The following is a 24,479-nucleotide window of genomic DNA, read 5'->3' on the forward strand; positions in this document are numbered from 1 at the left end:
CTATGTCATATTAATCATTTCTATGACTTTGCATATTAGACTAGTCAAACTTATGGGTTTGTAGTTCTCTGGGTCCATTGATGGCCTGCCCTTGTGCAGAGGAATGACCATTTCACTTCTCCATTCACATGGCATAAAGCCTTCCTGAAGGCTGTAGTTAAGCATTAAGTCCAGTAGTCCTGATAGGTCATTTTTCAGGCTATTTAGGAGGAATCATGGGATGTTACTGGGGCCCATCAGTGCATTGTTTTTGGCCTTTGAGTGCACCTAGGATCTGTTCCCTAGTGATAGTTGGGGGGGGGGTTGTTTGATGGTATTTCCTGTGGGGAAGGGGGTACAATTGGAGCAGATTTTGTTGGCCATCAGATTTCCTATGTCTTCCAGCTCTGTGTAGGTAGCTCCATTTGCAATCAGTTTTTCATTTCTGTGTACTGCCTTTGAGGTTTTAGACATAGCTTAAAGAAAGCCGTGTGCTTGTCCTTTGCCTGGAAGGCTATATTTACCTCAGGTTTGGCTTTAATAGACTTAATTGTTTGTTTAGATTGCGGATTGCTTTTATGAAGCTGGGTATAGCACTTCATAATCTTGGCTTTGACTTTTTCTTTGTTGTACAACCTGATGCTCTTTGTGTTTCACTGTTGCAGTCATCACATTTGGGTTATCTGCTTGCAGTAGCCCTCAGTCGGCCTGATTATCAAAGTCTTGGGTCCTGCATCAGTTGCTGTCTTGTCTTCCGTGATGTCAGGGGTATAAAGCATGCATCTGACGCCATTACATCAGTCTTTCCTGCTGTGCAGTGCCCGAAGCAGAAGCAGTTCTCAAGTGTCGGTCGGCCAACTCCTGAAATTTTCGTTTTCGAGTTTCAGAACCAAAGTCTTCAACTAAAGCGAAGTACCCCGTTGGAGAAACTTTTTCTTGCTCTAAACAATGTCAGTAAAAGTCAATAATTGTATTTCTTGTGGAAAGCAAATACCTTATAAAAATTTTCATTTTTAATGTATTCCTTGCCTAGGCCCTGACCACGATGTACCTCGCTGTCGGTATTGTGCCTTATTTAAACCACAAACTATTCGTCGTCTGTATATTTTCGCTTCTTAATATTTTGGTACTCTGTTCAATTATCCAGATATGTCTTCGGTAAGCCACCCGACTACCGACATTTCGAAAAAACGCAAAGATAGACAGGGACAGGCCGCCTAGGTCCAAAGCTGCCGATGACGCTTCTCCTAAGCTAGTTGCCAGTTCGCCAGTACTCAGTGAGGCACTTTCACAGCCCCTGATACCCACTACTTCAGATTCGCAGGCCTCTACTGAGACCCATTCGGAGTCCGGTATGCCGCGAGGTGCTTCAACTGTGGAACCTGCGGATGTCTCTACCTTGGATGGGTCCGGAACCGCTGTGCAGGAACCGGCTTCTGAGGGTGTATGCAGGCCTACTGACTTGCATATTAAACCGATGCCATCTTCTTCTTCAAGGCCTAAAACTCGAACCATGCCCAGGAAACCATGCCCAGACTGCATGGTCAGGCCTCTACGCCTAAAAAACAAATGATAAGAATGGCTGAAGACCTTCTTACTTTAATCAGAGGAAGCCAACCTTCCCCCTCTAAGAGACCTAGGACTGAATTTGCTTATGATACTTCTGACCAGGATTCTGACATTTCTGTCCCCTCTGATGACCAGGATTTACCTCTGTCTACCTATGAGGATTCTGATGCAGAGGACTCTATTCCCTCTGCTTCTCCCCCAGAGGATTTTTCTTTTGGTGAAACCTTGCATAACTCTTAGGGAGCATCTTCACTGTGCAAGTCACTCTGATTCTAAAAAGAGGCTTAGAGATTTCTTACTCCTGCCCCAACACAGGCCTTTAGCCATCCCTTCTATGCTGGACATTGTTGACTATGCCTTTTCGCAGTCTAGCTTGGCCCCTGACTCTCTACCTCCTGCTCCCAGAAAACCTGATAGATAGTACAGGGTTCCTGATTCTCACAAGTTCCTTTTTAAAAATCCTACTGCGGATCCTTAGACCATTTCACAGGGACCCAAGGCATTAAGGCTACTACTGCCAAAAATCCTACCCCCTCTGATAGAGATTCCAGAGCCCTGGATAGATGAGGTAAGAAGGTATACACCTGTGCAACCTTGGCTATCAGGGCCTTAAATTGCCAGTTTCATATGTTAAAGTATCAGTAGCATATTATTGGATTGCTTAAACAGAAAATGATGTTGATTCCTGATTGTGCTGAAAATAAGGATTTATGGGATTTAATGCATTCTGCTGAACAGGTTGGAAAACATACTTTGCAGTGTGGTTTTGATTCACTAGAGGCATCTTGCAGGGCTGCTGTCACCGGGTCTGTACTTAGAAGGCATGCTTGGCTTAAGGAGCAATCTTTGCCAGGTCATGTTAAAACGAAATTACTGGATGCTCCCTTAAATCAGGACCGCCTGTTTGGCAACAAAGCAGAAGAAGTTCTTAAAAAGATGGAGGAAAAAGCTAAATCTATGCAAACTGTTAAAGATTTCTTACAAGTGCAGCCTCCAAGATTTAGTAGGCATTGGCCCTCAAAAAATTAGTCCTTTCCTGCCTCTTCAGGCCGTCTCAGTTCAAACCCAGAACCAGCAGAACACCCAGGCTTCAGTCCCAAGGTACGCACAGGACTAAGCAGTGGGGGGCTCCCACTTCCAAATCAGGGAGTAGTAAGACTCCCCCCTATGGTAAGCTATCTCAATGATTTAACTTTAAAACTTCCAAGCACTTCTCAACTGACTGCTCCTTTAGGGAGAAAGATTGTTCTGCAAGTAAAAAACTGGGAACTCATTACCCAGGACAAATGGGTTTTAAACATAGTTTCCCAAGGATACAGATTTCACTTCCACATTACTAACCCCAAACAGTTGGCCAGATCTACCCCCAAATCAGTGCCCTTTGGCTTATCTACTGCACCCAGGGTATTCACAAAGTGCCTAGCTCCAGTCACTGCAATTTGCAGGCAAAAAAATATTCAAATATACCCATACCTAGACGATTGTCTAATTCAGGCAGAAAGCCAGGACATACTTCTGAATCATGTGGCATTTGTACAAAAGGTGTTAACTTGTCTGGGTTACACCATAAACGAAAATAAATCGCATCTGGTACCCTCTCAACAAATTATATTCCTGGGAGCAAGCTTGAACACAACTTCCCAGATGGCTTTCCTCACGCCAGAGAAACAAATTCATTTGACAACTTACTTCAAACTAGTGGCCACAAAAACCCTGCTATCTGCAAGGCAAATACTGCAAACCTTGGGGTTCATGGCCTCGTGCATTCTACTAATTCCATATGCAAGACTGCATATGAGGAAACTACAATGGTATCTACAAAGCCTATGGTGTCAACATTCTCAGGATCTAGAAGCAATGATTCCCATTATACCTTGCCTACTGTTAGAATTCCTTTGGTGGGCAGAGGCCTGCCACCAAAACAAGGTACTACCATTCACTCTACCCCCTGCCACCCAAACCCTAACAACAGATGCATCAGACTATGCATGGGGGGCTCACCTGGCAGGGAAGTGCATTCAGGGCAAATGGAACCCAAGTCAAATGCACCTGCATATCAATCAAAAAGAAATGTTAGCTCTACAGAATGCTCTGACAGCCTTCAAAGACCACATTCTTCCAGGACAATTAATGGTAAATACAGACAACACCACTGTTATGTATTACTTAAACAAGCGGGGGGGGGTACCCATTCTTGCCCCCTATCTGCAAAACTAGCCATGGCTCTGTGGAACACAGCCTTGAGCTACCAAGTGCATCTACAGGCTCAATTCCTGCCAGGAAAACTAAATACACTGGCAGACAAACTAAGCAGAAATCTCATGGACCCACACGAGTGGAAACTGGAACCAAAGACTTTCAACATGTTGATCAACAAATAGGGTAGCCCAGATGTAGACCTGTTTGCCTCCCCCCCCAGAACTACCAGTTGGACAAGTTCTGCACAAAGACTCCCCAGAAACAAGCCTGGAAAGTGAATGTTCTGTCCTTCAGCTGGAAAAATCTATCAGTTTATGCCTTTCTTCCTCTGCCACTCCTCTCCAAAGTACTACTAAAGATCAAACAGGACAAACCAAGGATGATACTGATTGCACCAGACTGGCCACACCAACACTGGTACCCCCTCTTGCGCAGTGTGTCGCAGCTAGCCCCATGGCACCTGCCTCAGACCCCTACCCTGCTGTCACAGCAGGAGAGCCAGATTCTGCACCCCCAGCTTCAAACCCTGAATCTGGCAAGCCTGGCTTATTACCTAATCTCTCCATTACCATCCCTCAGTAAACAAGTGTTGGAGGCCTAGTAATAGAAAATCTTATGCTGAAAAATGGAAAAGATTCTGTGCCTGGAACCAAACTCAAGGGATGGCCACAGCAGTGCCCAACTTACCTCAGATGCTTCAGTATTTAACTGAGATGCTTCACAAGGGCCTTTCCTTTTCCTCCATCAAAATTCACGCCTCAGCCATTTCAGCTCATTACAACACAGAATCACCCCTCTTTTCTCACCCACTGCTCAGGCAGTTCCTCAGAGGGGCCAAAAACTTAAGACCACCCAGGAGAGCCCCAACACCAGCGTGGGACTTTAACTTTGTATTGGAAAAACTCACTCTTCCTCCTTTTGAACCAGCTGCAACTGCAGAGTTAAAATTCATCTCTTGGAAAACAGCTTTCCCTTTAGCAATCACTTCAGCAAGAAGGGTATCTGAATTACAGGCCCTTATGGCAGTGGAGCCTTTCATCATCTTTCATGCGGACAGGGTGTCCCTCAGGACCAACCCCTCTCTCATGCCCAAGGTGGTATCCAGTGTGGCTCGGAGCAGCTCAGAAAAAGCTGCCTGCTTAATTCCACCATAGGAACAACAGTGCAGCCTGAGCTCATTTTCAGAAAATCCATTTGTAATACTATACAGAAAACAAATGTTCATAACTCTTTAACTATAAGAGCTACACTAAAAATGTAAACGCAAAAGTTGTTCAGCAGACACTGACCTTTCCAACAGTGTAACTGTTGATAATGCATATCAAAGTCATTATTAAATATTTGGCAAGGAATGCTGATATTGTGCATATTTTTTACCTTTTTGGAAAAGCAAAGCACAATATCTTGGTCTATGTACCATGCAGACCCATACAATTTGAATTTAATTTGTTAGTATGAATGTCGGCCTTAAAATGATACCTTAACCATTACTGTGTGATGCTCCTTTCATGAGATATTCACAGAAATATGATTAATATATTATTTCTCATAATTGATAAAGCATAATATCTCATCACCTGTAACAGACAGAGCCTACATATCAGTGTAGAAGTTGTGCATCTGAATGTCAGCTTCAAAATGATGCATCATTTGTGTGATTACCATGCTCCCTCGCAAAGATATGGGCATAATAATGAGAAGTATTGTAAATGTATAATTTTCATATTCGTACAAGACTAAACAAACTGTGATATCTGTACGTGTGTACAGTGCACATACACTGTTCTTTTACCATGTTGTAAGGAGTAACACTGTCTTCAAAATGAGGTATTACTTCACACAATGAGATGCTCCCTTGCAATGTTATTTACCAAAATATGAAAAAAATCATAATTTCCATAACCGAAGTCCGAAACAAACTTTGATATCTGCCTATGAGTACAACATACAGGCACCATTCTTTTACCATGAACTATAAATAATCTTTTCAAAATGAGGTATTACTTAGCACATTCAGATGCTCCCTTGCAAAGTTATTTACCAAAATATGAAAAAAAAATCATAATTTCCATAACCTAAGTCCGAAACAAACTTTCATATCTGCACATGTGTCAAACATACAGGCACAATTCTTTTACCATGTTAGAACCAGCAATACTGTCTTCAAAATGAGACATTACTTGACACATTCAGATGCTGCCTTGCAACGTTATTTACCAAAGTATGAAAAAAATCATAATCTCCTTAACCGTAAGTCCCAAACAAACTTTGATATCTGCACATGTGTCCAACATACAGGCACCATTCTTTTACCATGTTGGAACTATCAATACTGTCTTCAAAATGAGGTATTACTTAGCACATTCAGATGCTCCCTTGCAAAGTTATGTACCAAAATATGAAAAAAAAATCATAATTTCCATAACCTAAGTCCAAAACAAACTTTCATATGTGCACAAATTCAGAATAATAAATTTTACAGAACACATTTCATAAGAGAGTTTTACTTACCATACTGGTCCTATTTGGTCATGGGTGTTTTCCATTCTTCTCACATGCTGCATATTACCAATCCTGCATAGCTCTCCTCACACCATTGTGGAGGTCAGTCAAGAACAACGCAATGCCCTCCTCAGTTAGGTGAACGCCGACCCTGTGCATCAAGCCATGCATGAACCAATTCTGTAAACATCTGGCCTTGTGAGCTGCCCGTTGACTGCTGTTTTCCATATCTGTCGGGGAATTATATCAGATCACACAAAAATGACAATGCCGTTATAATTCAGTCAAAATAGTATAACACTTGGATGTTACTGAGCCCTTCCTCCTACCACCTACTTTCCACCCATGACTGACAAAGCGTGGAAACATGCCCAACTACTGAGTATAAGCAGAAGTACAGTAATACAATCGGAAATGGCAAACTTATCTGGTTAATCCATGTTAGAATTAGTTACAAAAGTAATAATTCCAGTTATCGCATCTGACCATCACTCTGGTTACAATAAGACCCATCAGTTTTCCTCAATGCAGTATGTGCATATTGTTAAAAGATAATAAATTATTCTTGAAAGCTGGATACATAAACAAAAAATTATAATAACCATTGCTGAAACCTGAGCTATAGATAACCTACACTTGTCACACCGTATCTGTATTACAATCTACAGCAGTCTGACCATGTATGCACAAGCACATCCCTGGTACACAAATGAATTATTTCCCCTACCAACATCTTCATTACTACATGTTATACACATGTCCCTAAATGAAACATTCACCCAAATGACCCCTTCAGGAAAATGTTGAGATACGCACAACCACCAAAATTATATATATGCGTGTGACCAATGTACATACATATGTATATCTATATGCACACATACACACACACACACACACATATATATATATATATATATATATATATATATATATATATATATATATATATATATATATATATATATATATACATATATACATATAATGCATATATACAACAAGACAAAAATCAGGGGTTTAGGAGAGTAGGCAGACAATGAAGAATGAGGGAGAGGGGGTTGCTTGCAATGACTCCAAGCAGAGAAAAAATACAACCTGACTTGTGCATTCATTAAAGTGATAATGACTTTTACTTATGTGAATAACACTGACAGCAGCTGAGACTTTTCCCAGAAAAGTAATAATGACTAACTGCTATATTGTAACTGCACCTATTGCTATGTGATAATGACCTTCCTTTTATTACTGCAAAGGTGTGCATGCTGAGAGACAGGTGATAACTGCTGCCCATAACCTGTTGAGTAGGCATTCATTCTATTACCTTGTGCACCTGTTATGTAACACAGACTCATTATCATCAGTAAGGAGAAGATCTGAGTTAGTCAAATAGTATAACACTTGGGTATTACTGAGGCCTTCCTCCCACCTAAATTCCACACATGACTGACAAAGCCAGGAGAAATAAACAAAACATATGGTAGCTCCATCCTGTCAGTAGTCACTTGGTAAATAACTTTGCAAGTGAGTGATAACCTTTATCTCATTCAGGCAGTATAATCACAAATAGAATAATACAAGCAGAAGTGATGTAACCCAATGTAATTTGCAGACTGACTTTCTATATGTCCCCAGTAACCCCTCCAGTTGTTTGCATTCTGTATGCACAGGCATCAAAATGACACAAATTGGCCCTGCAGTCACTTCAGCAGTGAGACCATGTATGCACAAGCACATCCCTGATACACAATGAATTATTTCCCCAAGCAACATCCTCATAATTATGTCCAGGTATACATGCACCTGAAATGAAACGTTTCCACAAACAAGCCTTCAGTAACATTTCCTAGTATGTGCAGCCACCAGTTCGCCCAAGAAACCCCTTCAGTAGAATGTTGAGGTATGCACAATGTCCAAAATTAAACGCTTCCCCAAATGAAATATCTGTAAGTTTTGCTGTATTAAACCACCAAAATGAAGCATTCACCCACCCGAGCCCTTCAACATAATGTATGCACAGGCACCAGAATAAGAGATTTCCCCGAAACAACCGTTCAGTAACATTTCCTGGTATGTACAAGCACCAAAATGAAAAATTCATAAACGAACACTGAATGTGCAGGTGGGAAATTGCATCACATTATCTGTTGAAACATGCATCATATTTCTTGTACAGGTGTAATAGAGCCATTACCATATGTTAGGACAAAGACCAGAGTAATTACGTCAAAGTAGTACAGCAGTTATATCTTACTGAGAATTGGATTTACCGTGGAACACAGTGAAGACAGTCAAACAGTGGAGAAGCTATGGGACAGCATTGATGTTGCATTGAAAAGGACGGCTCAGAGGGACATAATAAAGCAGCTAGGAATCACAAACCAGCAGGAAAATACCTCATTCACATAATTGTGTCACAGATTTCAGGCATTCCTCATTCACATCATACTATTATTTCACTTGCCTAAGGTTTTTGTAAGCTGAGTAAGCATCTTGTGCGTAAGTGCACCTTGCTCTATGAATCATGCCGAAGCTGTGGTTATGTGCAGCTGGAGCAAATTCCCTCCATGCCTTGGAGCAATGACTATAAATACTGTCCGTTAACAGCAAAAGGTCTAAAATCTCAGCAGGGCATATCTCAGGTTTTTAGTTTTTAATTCAAGCTTTATACTCCCTTTTTCATATAGATCTAGTGAAAGGTATGTATCCAGCCATTTCTGCCATTTCCTTTCCATCCTTTCATGTTCACTGTCTAAATCTTTTCTCTGATCAACATCAGTCTTTTCAAAAACAAAAATGCATACTTCCTCCACTTTTTCATCTCTCAGTATGCCTAAATAATGTTTTGCAACTATTTTTAATTTTAATGGCATGCATATGATCTCTTACACTTACGGTTAACTTCCTTTCATTCTTTCCAAAATAAAATGCTGCACAAGCAGTATTCAGAATGCCCTCAGTAGTACAATTTTAATGTCTATTTGCTCCAAGATTTCTTTCTAGACATCCACTTACAAAATAAAAACTACTGACTATAAACTAATGATGTGCACATCTTCTACAGGCAAGTGTTTCTTTACATTTAAGCCCTATCTAAACCTTATTATTTCCAAACAGTGTTTTATTTTAGTCCCGTTCATGTTTTGAAAACATAGTTTAATTACTGGACTACATTTTTTCTGTCTCATTATAACCTCAATTACCCCTTCCATCAGGTATTCTGGATAATCTTTCTTCATAGACTTTCACCTATATTCCTTTACTGTCAATTTTGCAACATACTTAAAATCGCAGTTTCTCAATTTACACACAAAAAAAATCAACTACCCTATGTGCATGGCAGCAGTAACGAAAACGCAACAGCGACAACAAAACTATGCAATCTAGAAATAAGTTATTTGAAAAATACCCTACCTCCATCAAAAGCAAAATACTTCAACATGTTGCCTTTTTTTTTAATTACATTGCAACAACATCTGCCTGCACAAGTTCATAACTTCTTTCTCGAGCACATGGTCGCATTAAACAATTTAAACTGCTGCACATAACATACGCATAAACAACGCATTACAGAACAGGCAGGGTGTTTGCCACTTTTATACAGCATACATATCACAAACTACAATCGCAAGATCATTATGTTACCCACCATCATGGAAGCCATAAGCATTTTAAAACATAGCCATGACGACACGTTTTATTAAATCTGAGCCCGCTACATCATCCACAATTCTCAACAGAATATGCCTGTCAAATAGGGATTGCAGGTAATAAAGGCATAAGTTTGTATTTCAGAAATACAGCATGGGTTACTCTCGGTAAGCAAACAATCCTGCAGTAAAGTAAAAAAAAGTGGTAGTGCAACTCGTTTCCAGTTAGAAAACCGGAAGCTACAATAAAGAAGTCCTGTAAATTATACACAAGTTACTTACACAACAAGTCAGAATACGTACCCGTTGAAGTTCGTTCAATCAGAATGAAACCGCATAAGTAGGCGCATAAACCTTACAAATTACTCGTCTATGCGAAAACTCAGTTGTTGCCTTCTACGGGAATAGTACAAGTGCAAAGAGCTGTCGGCGAGCCCGGAACAGATACCAAAGAAGAGTGAGACTGGCTTTTTTTATATATTTTTTTCTACATGTTGTCTAGACATAAGGCAAACACATTTCTAGATATTTGGGGGTGAAGTGAAGTAATAATAATAATGACAACCACATACTGTGTGTCTATCCTTACTGAGCTTACTGTCTAGCTTACCTGAATGGGAAAAAAAGCAGTTTTTTCAAGCCGTCACACCAGGAACTCCTTGCAGCAAATACCGGTGAGCGTCAGTGGCGATCTCTGGTGATCTCCGTGAGTGCATAAATACAATAGAGGGATCCAGTAGCAAGTAAAGTCTCAAAAAAAGAAAAGAAATACCTATAGCTGGACCCTCTATTTGTTTGGATAAAAGAAAAGAAAATTATATTGGGGTGGAGCTGGTATGCAAGTGGTGGTTCGGATTGCAAGAATCCGATTGACTGCCACTACTTGCTTTGTCAACAACCTTTTAAACGGATTTAGAAGTAAAACTTTAATGTGAACTTAATGTAAAAGCACACTGAATTGTAACTATATAATGTAATTTACATGTTTAGTTACAATTTCAGTGTGTTTTACATTAGGTTCAACTACAAATGTGCACTACAGTTTCTCGCACTTCAGGAAGGCACTCGGGGGTAACAGCTTGAAATTAGTAACTTCTCATGGCGTGCTCGGTGTTAAGCACACAGGCGCCATGAAAAGGTACTCTGGGGTTAATGAGTTAATCAGTCCATTCATTTGCCAACATTCTTTTCTAATCCACAGAACAAAGGGGAATGGATACTGCACTCCTTATATGTGCACAAACAACTTAGATTTTACTTGGACAGAACTAAACCTCAAAGGAAATCTGAACAACTGCTGGCGGCATTTGCTGCAGGGGCAGAGGGGAAGGCTATTTCAAAGCAAACCATTTCTAAATGGATAGGCCATTGCATTAATTTCTGCTATAAGCACCATGGAAAACCTGTCCCACAGGGCATTAGACCCAATTCAACCAGGGCTGCATCTACTTCTACAGCCTTTCTCAGAGGTGTCCCTACCAGAGACATCCTGGAAGCTGCTACCTGGAGTTCTGTACATACTTTCACCAAGCATTACCATTTGCCAATTTTCTCTAAATCCAGAGCTGGCTTTGCCACTGCACTCTTGCAGGGTATTATAGCTGGTCCTAATGCTATCTAAATTCCTCCTCCCAGCCTTAGCTTTGGGAATCTACCCAAATATGATGACTGCAACAGTGAAACATGAAGAACATAGTACAGTTGTTTACACTTACCATAAATGTAGATGTTCGAGTGTATTCACTGTTGCAGTCCTGGTTACCCTCCCTCCAGCCCCCTGACTTCTTTTGGCTATACCTCTATTCTCCTTTACTATACTTAAAAGCTTTTGGGTGTATTTGCTTTTTTGTTGGAGGTATAACCTTGTGTATATATATATATATATATATATATATATATATATATATATATATATATATATTTAATTGGTTCCCATTAAGGGGGGCACCTGACATCTGGGGCAAGAAAAACTGTTGTAATGGCATCGGCTGCATGCTTTATACTCCTGACTACCTGACGTTATGGAAAATGAGACGGCAACCGACTCAGGACCCAAGACTTTGATAATCAGGCCGACTGAGGGCTACTGCAAGCAGATAACCCAAATGTGATGACTGCAACAGTGAATACACTTGAACATCTACATTTATGGTAAGTGTACACAACTGTTCTTTAGGATGCCATGGGAGGGAGTGGCAGGGGGGTCATTTTTTTGAGTTGGCTCTATTCAGCTTGGCCATCTCTATGCATTTTGTTGACATGATGGTACAGGGTTTCTGTGAACAGTTCTCCATATGCAGATATATTCTCATGGTTTGGGGGGGCGGGATTGAAATTTTTACAGATTATCATTTAGTATTAGAAAGTTTGTCTTGGTCTTTGTGCCAGTGCCTGTTGGGGAGACCTGTTGTGTCACAGCATGCTGCACAGGCATTGGACAATGTTTCTGTTCTCATGTTCTTACTGACAGGTTTTGTAGCAATGTCTGAATTGTGTATGCAGGCATCTGCTGAATGGATGCTAAAACCTGCCGGTTTTGGCACCAATATGATTTAGTTCGAAATACAGTGGGTTGTCAGCATCAGGGGGAAGGAAAACAGAGTTGGAAATGTTCGGGCTGATGTCACTGGAAGCAAGCTGGGAAGCATCTGTGGAAGGAAAGGGAAACCTGGCCTATGACACAGGCCTTGAGAATGTGGCAGTGAGCAGTCCATGGATATTTGCTAGAAGTAAGCGCTTTTGAATACACTGATACATGGGATGTGGGGTTATGTCTAACTCTCATCCCAGGGCAAGCTAGCCAGAGCCCTTTTGTACTGAAACTGAAAGCGTGCCCTGACATCATTATATCTGGTCTCCTCCAGCCTCCTGGCAAGTTTCTTGCAACTTGTTTGTGGAAGCACCAGGGACCAGGTTGAGTCTGTCTTTGCCAGTGGTTCCTATTTGCTCCAAAGAGATAACTGTGTCACTAGCTACATAAATCCCTAATGTTGAGCCTTTTGTGGAGGAAACTTGTGCTGAGGACTGCATCACTACCAGTATCAGCCTTTTTAGTGCCTTTTTAGATATTTAGGTCAGGGAAGGGGGAGAGCCTCATTGGACATCAGAGTGTATCACACAGTTGAAACCTGTGAAACCTGTGCAAATTGGTACTTAGAGGTATTGTGCCTCACTCTGAGGCAGTCGACAAAGCAGAGATACCTGTTACTGGGTACTGTGCACCTGCTGCAGGGGACAGCCTTTGAACAAGGGCTTTGTTGTCTTCCATGAGAAGTCATGCCACAGAACCTGCATACTGACTGAGATCAGGAAAATAAACTGGTAAAAGCAATGAAAATATTTCGGGGGGGGGGGTGGAGTTCTGTTACCTGTTCTAGTTCAAGAAATTGAATAAGTGACAGTGAGGAGATTGAACTTCCAAAAAAGAAATAAAACAAACAAAGCTCACTGGAAAATTCTTCCATGACCAAACTGTACACACATCAGTGGAGTAGTAGAGAGTTGGGAACCAAGCAGTAACAGAGGAGCAGTGGGAGGGAACCACTATCTAATGATGTTCTGAGTGAGAAGTAATACTAATGCCTACAATATACTGTCATAAAAGGTACTAATGATGGACCACTTCCTTACCAGATAATTTAATTATGGTACGGCCACTGATAAGCCACCTATTTTTCTATGCAGCCACAGGACAAGGTACCTCCCAGAGAAGAGGGCAGAGGGTTCCACCCAAGACCCTTCCTGGTGCCAAGAAAGGTCATGAAGATGCTTCCTTAGATCTTTGTTCTTCAAACAAGTTCCTCAGAGTCAGACATTTCAAGATGATAACCCTGCAGACTCGCTCATCCTTGTTACTGCCCCAGGCTTGCTAGGTAATCCTGCGCATGAAGGGAACTTAAATTGACATCCCCATTTTCTCAGGACATAAAACGATTCTTCATATTTTGGAAAAGACCCCAAAATTTCCAGTTCATCTCCTTGCTCTTTGGGCTTTCAGTTACTTTCAGGGTATTCATCAAATACTTATCACCTTTATTTGCTCGCCTTTATTTCTTGGGAACACACATCTCTCCACAGTTGGGAAACTGCCCAATCAAAGCTCTCTCACTGGAACAAGTGTTGTAAGATCGGAGTTGGATCATTTCTTGTATGATGGGCTTGAAGAGTTTAACCAACCCTTTAAAACCATGTTGTTATTGGGTAAATTACTCAAAATCAGACATATTCTCTGTCCAGTCGTCCAAAAGGAGATTCTTTCATGGACAGATCCAGTGCAGAAGGACCTAGGGATGCCCCAAAACCCATCAGACAGCACCCAGACCTTGACAACAGAAGCCTCAGACCTGAATAGGAGTGCATATGTGGAACACCTCTAGGTATAGGGGCAGTGGGACTGCCCTATGGTGGCCGTGATTACCCTTCTGAACGAAATACTGATGCTGATCTATGCCCGACAGGTCTTCAAACAATCCTGGAGACTAAACAAGTTGGTATTAATCATGCAAATTTGCCACAATAATGTAGTTCGTCAGCAAACCAGAGGGTACTCACTGTTACAAATAACCGGCAGATAAGCCATGAATGCATGGGACCTGGCCTGACAGTGTCACCTCCTCCTAAAAACAATGCATATTCCATATTGGCCGCCTCCTAAAAGCAATGCATATTCCTTTAGGGGATATCTGGACAACCAACCTGCTGAGCAGCTCTGTAGTAAGTCCCCACAAATGGACTTTAGATCAGAATTTTTATAAAGCAGTCTGTCCACCTTGGATAGATTTGTGTGTGACCTATCCAAAACTGATTTGTAGATCAAGAAATTGTGCTTCATGTTTCCATTCTGAAAAGCTTGTGCCACAGACGACATCATCATAGCTTAAGAAATAGTTTATCTTATTTCTTTCCGGGTACCAAAAGTAATGGTGAAGACCAGGGAAGAGAGTGCGACCATATATTCTGATAGCCACCTTCTGGCCCATAGAGACAACCTATGACCCTTCCCAAATATTGTACCTTACTGATTCTCTGAAGGGATGGGGGTACATTAGTACATACTGATCTTCTCGGTCTTAGCTTGACTGCGTCTAGGGTAGTTCCATGATCCTGTATTACAAGCCTTTCAGCCACATGTAATTTGCATTCTTAAAAAGGCTAGGAAACTTGCCACCAGAAAGTCCTATTTTGGCAAGTGGAAGCAGATCTGTCTTTGTACTCAGCTAACCAGAAAAGACCCATTGTCAGCTTCGGTACAAAAAATTTTTAGCTACGTGAATTCTGTTTAATTCAGGACTACCTTATGCTTTCCATAAATTCCAAACTTTCATCTGTCTAAGCACATATTTTTTTTAAACCTTTCTCCAGCAACTTTTCCTTAAGGGTATCCTTCATCTTGGGCCACCCATAAAACTAAGGAATTACAACTCTTTTTGCTCCCACTTAATGTTAACTTGGTTCCTGCCCTTCCAAGCCTCATGGCAATGAGTGGAATCCAAATGTTACCCTTTACAGGATAGGTCCTGTCCTTCCTAGCAAGAACAACCTCACTGTCTGTGTTGGCCTGATTCCCCTATCTACTGGGAAATGGATCAGGGTTGCCAAGATCATCACACTGCAACCAAGCTGAGATATGTCCTTACCAAACCTCCGAGCCCAACTTGATGTACTGTTAAATAGCTGGGCAGGTAGTGAGATATGCCTTTGTACTTGTATCTTCCCAGGGCCCTAGAGGTAGCCGCACCTTCTTGGTTGTTCCCCTTATCATTCCAGTCCCATACTCACCAGAACAATCTGCTGTCTCAGCAGCATACTCCCTCTTCCCAGGATTGGCATATCCCCTCCCACCCTCGCTTTGCCATCAAGCAGTAGTAAGCTGTTCTTCAAACTTTGATTACCTGGGCCATAGTCATAACTTCATCCCTATATGTTACTGGTGCAGCCTCTGGAACTTAAATTTTTGAGCTGGAAAAACTTTATTTTCTTTGTGAACAGGCTGTTGACTGCCAAAAAATGTGGTCTTGGAAAACAGTTTTCCTTGTTATTTTCTAGAAGGGTTTCTGAACTTTAAGCTTTTATGAACTCTGATCCTCAGATGATATTTCACCAGAACAGAGTTGCCTGTGCTATCCACGCTCTCTCTAAATTAGTCCATACAACTCCCATTGTAGTAATTTTTCTTAAACTTCAGAAAGGAAAAATTGTATATTCGTGGAAGTGCAGACAGCTAATATATTATTTGTCAGGAGCTATTGTGTGAAAAAATTCTGATCAATTGTTTCTTCCTTACAGATGTGACAAACTGGGAACTGCAATATTTAAGCAGGTCTTACCTGAATGTCTAGCTAACTGCATTTTTTTTTTGTGAACGTCATTCTAAATCTCTAAATGATCATGATGCTGTAGTTGCAGCTACTTTTGCCATTTTTTAGGATACTTCTTCAAAGGCGTATGGGAGGCTGCAACTTAAGACATCCAGCCACACGTTTTCCAAGCACTACAGGTTGAATGCATTCTTCAGGAGCCGAGCAGGCTCCATTACTACTGCTCTGTAAAGTTTTCTTGCTTCTTAATCCTAGAACTTTTATTGGAGCAGTTGCTGTTTTCACACTCTTCTCATGCTTTATGAATTCAACTGATGTTCTTCAGGTTTCACTGTTGCAGTCCTGACTTGTGGGATTTTCTGCCATGGAAGCCCTTGGCAGGCCCAACTACCAGAGAAAAATCTCCCTCCTCCTACAGCTGGCGGACATCTTGATCGACATCAGTATGCTTGTGTATAAGGAGAGTCAACTGATGTCATGATCTCAGTTCTTTCCTGCTGTCGAAGCCCAAAGCAGAGAGTCAGTCAATGCATTGATCAGTCCACACCAGAGAGAAGACTTAAGAAGGCTAAGGACCCTATTTGAGAAATATGTCTATATTTTTTGACTGTCAGAGAAAGAGTAATTGTCTCCATTATAGTAAACAGATTTTACACAGAGACTTCCATTGTTTTTGTGAAATTTGCTTGGGCCCAGATCACAACATTCCCAACTGTCATTTCTGCCCCTGATTCAGTTCTAGAACTCTTAGATATAGGGCCGGGACTTTAGCTAGGCACTTCATTGAAGTGTCGGGTAGGCCACATTTTGTGGTTCTACCAGCTGATCCAAAGCTGATTTACCTGACTGGAAGAAGGAGAAATTCCCCTGGCTTAGGGCCTTGGATGACATTGGTTCACCACTGGCCAGTCCTCCTAGGCTTTTCACTGAAGGTGAGGTGCTTTTGCAGCCTCCTTCTGCAGCCGAGGTGGTGGCACAGGCCTCTATCGAGACCCATCTGAGTCTGATATGATATTGGGTCCTTTGACATCTGCCCAAGCATTATGACTCACTTTGTCAGTTGGGTCGGGGACAACTCTGCAGGTCTCTGCTTCTGACAACTTAAGCACAGCCAATGTTGAGCAGTACCAGCCCTTGACATAGACCATTCTACAGAGAGAGACTGGTGTCTGTGCTTCAGACATTGCCAGGCCTAAACCAAGATCTGCTCCTAGGAAAATGACTTCCTCTCAGCCTCAGCCAAGGCCTACCAGCTCCCACTCGCAGGTTTATCAGCAGGACCTTGTGAGATTGGTAGAGGAACTTATTTCCATTGTTAGAGGCAGACAATCCCCTTCTGCATCCTCCCTTGGAAAAAGAGAGTGTTACCCTCCCAGAAGTCCTTTCTGATCCTTTTGAGTCAGATGAGGATTCTGACCAGGAGGATTCTGTTTTTGAAGAGGGACCCTCCATGGCATACTTTGAAGACTCAGACTCTGAGGAGAATCTGGCTTCTGCTACCCCTCCTAAGGATTTCAATTTCGGGGAAACACTGCACACTTTGAGGGAACATTTCCAGTAGAAAGCCCAGGATTACCCACACTCTAAGAAAAGGATAAGGGAATTCCTCAGCCACCCAGAACATAAACCCCTCACCATCCCTCCTGTTTTGGAGGTTGTGGATGATTTCTTTCTGGACTCTTCCTTGAAACCAGACTCCCTTCCTCCTGCCCCTAGGAAACCAGACAGATTTTATAAGGTTTTGGATTCTCATAAGCATATCTTTAAGAATCCTGCAGCTGACCCAGAGCTTGTGACCCCTGGCCCCAAATGAGCCAGAGCTAGCTCCTCCAGAAATCCTTTGCTGCAGGTAAAGAAAGCAGGGCCCTAGATAGATTTGGCAAAAAAAACTTACACTATTGCCATCTTATCTATCAGGACATTAAACTGACAGGAGACTTTACTGGGTCACATGAGACAGAGGTTTATGACCTTAAAAAACAAGGGGCTCTTCAAGGAGTTACTGCACCTTTGCAGTTCCAGCTTTCAGGTATCAAAACATTCCATCCACTGTGCAGTTACAGGCTCTGTTATTAGGAGATACTCATGGCTGAGGAAACAGTCACTCCCAGGACACGGTCAAATCAAACCTCTTGGATGCCCCGTTGGACAAGGAATTCCTCTTTGGCCCCAGAGCAGAAGTTGTAATAAAAAAAAATTGGAAGACAAGGACAAGTCTATGCAGGCTGTTAAGGATTTCCTGCAGGTGCAGACCCCTTGTTTCGGTAGAAACTATCCTTCTAAGCATTGGTCCCTTCCCTCCCAATATAAGGCTAAGCAAAGGAAGCCACATAGGGAAAGGAGCCAGAGGCAGCACCAATGACCCAGGCAATGGCATTCAGAAACCTCAAGGCTGAGGAGTTCCAGACTACAGGCCCCTGGCAGGGAACAATCATGACTCTTCTATGGTAGCTCCTCCTCCCTTTCCTCAGCTCCCTTACCCTTCCTCTTCCAGACCTTGGAGAAAGGCAAGCATTATTCCAGGAGAATTGGTCGCTCATAACTTTAGACTAGTGGGTACTAACCATCATTTCAAAGGGCTACAAGCTGAAATTCAAGCAGCCGTTGAAGCCATCAGACTTCCCAGACATTTCCCCAAACCAAAGGGCAGAGGCTGTTTCCCAAACATAGATGCCATGTGTCCAGGGCTCAGTGGAAATGGTACCAAACACCAAAAAGGAAGGGGTTTCTACTCCAGACTCTTCCTAGTTCCCAGGAAGGAAAGCACATGGCGGCCTATACTGGACCTGTCTGCCCTTAACCAGTTACTACAGGTCCCAAAATTCAGATGTTGACCCTTCAAAATCTCTTGCCCATGATTTTTCCAAAGGCCTTCTTGAATACCCTAGATCTAAAGGACGCATATCTGCATATTCAGTCTTGCCCGTGATTTTTCCAAAGACCTTCTTGGTTACCCTAAATCTAAAGGACGCATACCTGCATATTCCCATACAGGAATCGCACAGTTTTTTTTGCGCTTCAGAGTGGGTACCAGGCATGATCAGTTTTCTGCTTTGCCCTGTGGCTTGTCTGTTGCTCCTAAGGTCTTCACAAAATGCTTAGCCCTTCTAATGCTCTTCTGCAGAACAAAGGTGGTGCAAATTTACCACTGTCGGGACATTTGCCTTATCCAGGCTACAAGCTCAACAAAAATCAACTCCGTGGTTCTCCATAAATCATCAAAAATCCCAGAGAGACTCCACAACCAGAATTGTGTTCTTAGGGGGCCTACTAGATTCCCCACTCCAAAAGGCTTTCTTGCCTCCAGACAGGGTCTCCTTCCTGACTCTGTACTTTCAAAAAATCATGGACAGGGAATTTCTCACAACCAGAGTACACCTCAGGGCTCTGGTGTACATGGTATCCTGCATCATCATAATTCCCCTGGCCAAGCTACACATGAAGAAACTCCAGTGGTACCTCAAGAATATGTGGTGCCTTTTAGATATCTATATTTGTTTTACAGTATTTTTATCATATATTAATCTTTTGATGTTAACATTTTAAATAAAAACAACTGAGAAAAAAAGTGTGGTGCCAGCATGCACAACCATTCTCAGCTAAGATCAAACTGATTCCTTGTCTCAAGAAGCAATTTGCATGGTGAGCCATGGCTTGCTTCCTCAAGCCAGGTCACCCCTTCAGTTTCCACTCCCTGGAGCAAACACTGACCACAGATACCTCAGAGTTAGCCTGGGAAGCACACTTCAACCACTTTCAGACACAAGGGAAGTGGGACCACAACATGAGAGGCAAATACATACACTTAGAGGAACTTATGGCAGTCCAGAAAGGTCTTCTAGCCTTTAGAGATAAATGGAAACTGGGGTGCTAGTGGTGATAACAGATGATACCACAGTCAGGTGATACATAAACAAGGGGGGGGGGGGAACACATGCCTGCACTCTCTGTCACCTAGCAGTGGATGTTTGGGAAACAGCACACTCCATAGGGTTGCACCTTTTGGCACAATACCTGCCAGACGTGCACAACAAACTAGCAGACCACCTCAGCAGAAGTTTGTCAGGCCCCCACAAGTGGCATCTGCATCAAGAATCCTTTTTCAGCATAGCCAAAAAATGGGGAATGCCTCAAATGGACCTCTTCGATTGAAAACGTTTTGCTGCAGGGACAAAACAAATTCAGCCTGGTAGATAGATGCCTTCTCATTCCTATAGATTAGATATTCTGACATAGACCAAGGGAAACTGTGTGTACCCCAGCCTGGGGGCTCTAAACTTGTCAGCATGGAGGATCCCTTAACATCTTTCAGGGATCCTAGGATCCTATCTTGGATAAACAGGTTCAGGATATCCTTAGAGAAGCCAGAAGGGCTAGCACCAGGAAATCCTATTTAACTAAATGGAAGAGATTCTCTTTGGTGTGAGCAACATGCTCAGAATCCACATCTAGCCAAGATCGTAGTCCTCCTGTGTTATCTGGCAGGTCTGTTTGACAAAGGCCTGTCTGTCTTCTCCATAAAAATTCATGCCTCGACTGTCTCAGCCCACATTCCTGCCCAACCCCTATATTTTTTCACCCTCTTATGAAGCAGGTTCTTAGGGGGGGGTGATCCACATCAGCCCACCCAGAAGACCTCCGACACCACCTTGGGACCTTAATCTTGTTCTTGAAAAACTTACTCTTCCACCATTTGAACCAGCTGACTTAAAGTTCTTGACATGGAAGACTGCTTTTTGTTAGCTGTAACACTTGGCCTAGAAGGGTTTCTGAACTGCAGGCACTCATGGCAGTGGAACCTTTCCTTATATTCCATCCAATGAGTCTCTCTCTGTCTCAGGACTAACCCCTCCGTTATGCCCAAGGTGGTGACACACACCTTCTTAAATCAAGCCATACATTTGCCTACCTTCTTCCCCAAACCACAAAATATAGGGGAAGGAATTATTCATTCCTTGGATGTGCATAGGTAGCTCCGTTATTATCTTGACAGAACAAAGACTTTGAGAAAATCAGACAAACTGTTTGTGCCCTTTGCCACCAGTTCTAAAGAGAAACCAGTTTCCAAACAGTCCATTTCTAAATGGATCCCATTGTATCTCCTCCTCTTACAGCCATCATGGTAAGAATCTACCTGATGATGTCAGGACACACACTACTAGGGCAACTGCTGTCTCTACTGCCTTCCTAAAAAGGGTACCCACCAAAGACATGCTGGAGGCTGCTACCTGGTCTTCAGTGCATACCTTCACCAAACATTACTATGTATCAGCATTGTCCATGTCCAAAGCAGGATTTGCCGCTCCCACCCTGCAGGGCATTCTTTCCTCTCCCTAATCCACCTTCCACCCTTTTATTCAGCTTTGGGAATCATCTCACAAATCAGGACAGCAACAGTGAAACATGAAAAACATAGTACAGTTGTGTATACTTACCATAAATGTACAGTGCAATGAAAAAGTAGTTGCCCCTTCCTGATTTCTTATTTTTTTGCATGTTTGTTGCACTTAAATGTTTCATATCATCAAACAAATGTAAATATTAGACAAAGATAACCCAAGTAAACACAAAATGCAGTTTTAAGTGATTTTATTTAAGGGAAAAAAAACTATCCAAAGTGGGTTATCTTTGTCTAATATTTAAATTTGTTTGATGATCTGAATCATTTACGGGTGACAAACATGCAAAAAAAATAAAAAATCAGGAAGGGGCCAAATACCTTTTCACTGCACTGTAGATGTTCTTGTGTTCACTGTTGCGGTATTCTACCACCCCCCCCCCCAGCCTACTAGATATGCTTGAACAAGTGTTGTCTGTAGTGAAGGGGTCCCTCCTCTTGCTGCTTTGCTTAAGTTCTCTGTCAAAGACACTTGACTTTGACTTCCATCTAAGAGGGCTCTTCAGGGGGCAAGAAAAAAAATGAGATTGTGACGTTGGCTGACTCCTCTTATTACCCAAGCATAATGACATCAGTCATGGTGTGTGACAGCTGTAGGAAGATGGAGCCAAGAGCTTTCATAGTGGGAAATCCCACAAGACTGCAACAGTGAATACACTCGAACGTCTACATTTATATTAAGTTTACACTGTTCTTTTCAGCAATTCCCACAATGAACATAGTGCACCTGTACCTGTGGTCCATGTTAACAGTAGGCGTCAAGTCCATGAGTCAGTGCTATAGTAGAGACTCCTTCAACCTTCCCTATATAGGGAGAAAAATAATGTGGAAGTAGGAAAAACTGCATCAGCCTGGGATCTTACAGGGAATTTGTGAAGGAGCTGGGGCCCATTACTTATTTCTCCATGGGCCTTGCAAAATAAAACTCAACTCAGTCTTCCACTTCAGGGAGTAACATTCAAACTCAGGATTTGTCCGTATGACCTCCTTCATAGGCATACACCATAGAGACACTTGTTGGGCATAGTCTTCTGGAATCTCACTAGAGTGGTCTAGCTGCTTTCCCCTTTCAACACGTATGTGATATACTTTACTTAAGGATGAAACTACCCCCCTGGAAAATGTCATTGATGTATGCTTGTGGCTATTTCCAGTAGTTTATGAATTCTACTGCAGTACTGGTTGCTGGAATCGTATATACTACTCTGATAAATGGAGAGAAAATTTAATCAGAAGCTAGCTGTTCAAAGTTGCATTTTTTGCACATCCATTTCTTCATAGCTGCTAGGAAGCAGTTGGACTGCTATCAATCTAGTCTACATGATCTAGTACAAGAAAACTATTTCAAAAGTGAAGCATGATTTAAAAAAATGTTCAGATTAATGTTGATGGTTTGTGTAGATACTGTTATTTTGTACCCATACATGACAAAAGTAGCAGAGAATGTTTGTCAGCCCTCTGTGATTTGCTAGAAAACCACAAATTTTATAAAGAACAGACCAAAAATATGAGGGAAAAATCTGGGCAATTGAGAGAGGTACCCATAATCTTCCTTTCTAACTCATTTTGCTATTGGTGGTACATATGTTTTAGATGAAGTACTGCATAAATACTGAAATTCTTATGTAATAGCTTATTATTTAGTTTGATGGTAACATCACCTCCAGTGCAGGTGTGTGTACACAGTCATTTGTAAATGCTGAATGTTAGCTTGTACTGGAGCTTAATTGCAGTACTGCCAGATAAAGATGTGCTGTCAATAAAGTACAAAACATTTGCCAAGTAGAAATTACGTGATAATTTTCCACAGCATTCTGTTTTATGAATATTTTTTCCCTGTCTTGATTCTATTTTTTTTTTCTTTCCAGCTTGAGGTATTAAGTGTTCTGCTTAAAAAAGCTCATCATTTACTGATGTTTTTACCTCTATTGTTGTGGTTTACATCCAGTGCAAGCAGGCCGGCATTTGGCTTTGATGTATGCTTGTGTTTTCCTGCATGATTATCTTTAGAGAGGGCCAGCTTGTGCATAAGACAAACAAGGTAATTGAGAGATATAATGCACACTTCCAAATCTCAGAATCTAACAACTTATGGTACAAATGATGTTGAAAATGATTTAATTATCTCATGTCTAAATTTAAGCAGAGACCAGTTGGCATAATAGGTAAGGTATTTACCTCCCATGCACAAGGTACAAGATTTGATCCTGACCTTCGACCAGTGCCTGTTTGGAGTTTGCATGTTCTCCGTGGGGTTCCTCTCGTGTCCGAAAAACAGGATGAGTGTTTCCATCTCAAAAAAACTCACCAATGAATGGAGCTGTTGGCAGCAGCACAGACTCTACATGGTGCCCTATAGGGGGAAGGGTTGTACAGACCAACCGCTTTGGGCATATACTGTGGTGTGCAGTATCCTCAAGACAGGAGAACATGGATCACAGACTGCTTGCCATGGCAGGGCTAGCCACTCAATGTTGTAAAATATGGCTCTAGGTGATAGTCATGTTGACTAATGTTCAAGTTTACTGCAGCTTGGATCTTTGTTCCCAAGCTTAGCCCTTAGAAAGAGTAAAGGAACATATTTGGAATAAAAAGTACAGAACATGTTCAAGAAGGAAAGATTAAGAAGAGGGAGGTTTGCAGTTGATAGTAGCACTTAGCAAGAGGTTTAGTAAGCCAGTACAGATATGAAACGATGGTGCTTGGCAGTGATCTGTGCAGACCTGTTCATGTCACATTTTAGCAACAGGAATCGGTGCTTGTAAAATGTAGCAAAACTTTGCTAAAGTAAGCTTGAGTGTTTTTAATTTGAAGCCTTTGTCCTTTAGGATTTACTGCTAGAAAGCTGAACAGGAATGCAGGATC

General features: G+C 41.9%; 1 protein-coding gene across 1 annotated transcript in view; it reads left to right on the forward strand.

Annotated features, from left to right (window-relative positions):
- SBNO2 (strawberry notch homolog 2) overlaps positions 1 to 24,479 on the forward strand; it is a 2,660,605-nt gene that overhangs the window by 2,624,247 nt on the left and 11,879 nt on the right. The window lies entirely within an intron of this gene.

The sequence above is a fragment of the Protopterus annectens genome, chromosome 13.part0, assembly GCF_019279795.1.
Source record: "Protopterus annectens isolate FY-2018-M chromosome 13.part0, PAN1.0, whole genome shotgun sequence".
NCBI classification, from domain to species: domain Eukaryota; kingdom Metazoa; phylum Chordata; order Ceratodontiformes; family Protopteridae; genus Protopterus; species Protopterus annectens.